Source organism: Bison bison, unplaced genomic scaffold, assembly GCF_000754665.1.
Source record: "Bison bison bison isolate TAMUID 2011002044 unplaced genomic scaffold, Bison_UMD1.0 scf7180017864313, whole genome shotgun sequence".
Lineage (NCBI taxonomy): Eukaryota > Metazoa > Chordata > Mammalia > Artiodactyla > Bovidae > Bison > Bison bison.
The window spans coordinates 3803656-3804605 of record NW_011494885.1 but is presented as its reverse complement, the minus strand read 5'-3'; the positions used below and the strand labels follow the sequence as shown (position 1 = coordinate 3804605).

At 62.4% G+C, this 950-nt stretch overlaps 1 protein-coding gene across 1 annotated transcript in view; it reads right to left on the bottom strand.

Moving 5' to 3' along the window:
* EHD2 (EH-domain containing 2) overlaps nt 1–950 on the bottom strand; it is an 18747-nt gene that overhangs the window by 8846 nt on the left and 8951 nt on the right. The gene's annotated exons all lie outside the window — the stretch shown is intronic.

The following is a 950-nucleotide window of genomic DNA, read 5'->3' as shown; positions in this document are numbered from 1 at the left end:
AGGGGGTAGGTGTGGGTGCCAAGGGGGTAGGTCTGAAGGGGCCAATCAGGACAGGGGTGTGGCCAGGCTGGTGGGTGGGGCCTGCGAGAGCGGGCCAATGGGGATGGGGGGCGGGGCCTAAGGGCCGCTCCTCTGAAGCCCAGAGACGCGAGGAGGGAGAACGCTAATGGCTTTTCCAGAGAGGAAGCGGGGGAAGGTGCCAGGAAGAGATAAGGTGGGTGGGCGGGCTGAGCCTGGGCGCGGGTCCGGGACTCCGGGGTTTGTCTGGGTTTCCGGAGCCGCCTCCTGCGTGGTGGGGGCACCAGGTGTCCGGCCCCACCCTGCCCCTCGGTCCCACGGACCTTGGAGTTCTAGCTCCCGCTACTGCGGGAGCAGCTTCCCCGAGGGGCCTGCGGGACCGGGTCCGTGGGGGAAGCGGGTGAACCAGGGGGGAGACCGAGGGAGGGAGAGGATGGAGAGAGGAGAGAAAGAGAAAAGAGAATGATGAGGGAAAAAAGAAAAAGAGAAAAAAACAGAAAGAGGTAGAAATGAGGAGATCTAGAGAGACGGACAGAGACAGTCCAGGGCCTGGGCAGAGGAGCGAAAGGTGTTTTCTGGAGGCTTCAGGAGCTGACCACACTGGGCCGCTCCCTCCTAAGCAGGATTCCTGGGCGGGGGGGGGGGTGGCTCTGACTCACCACCTCTGCTGCTCCTTAAACCAACACCTCAGGCTCCTCCACCCCCATAACCTTCCAGGCCTCCTTGCCTGCTCCGCTTCCTGCCCCACCTCCAGCCTGGCTGGCAGCCTCTCCTGTGAATGTTCCATTCGGCCTCCAGAAACGCTCTTAAACCAGTGCTCCCCTCCCCTTCCCCAAGGCTATATCCTGATCCAGGTTTCTCCTTGTTCCTCGGTCCCCCAGCCTCCTCCTTAGTATGGGAACCCAGTCTTACTGCCCTTGAATCCACCCTGC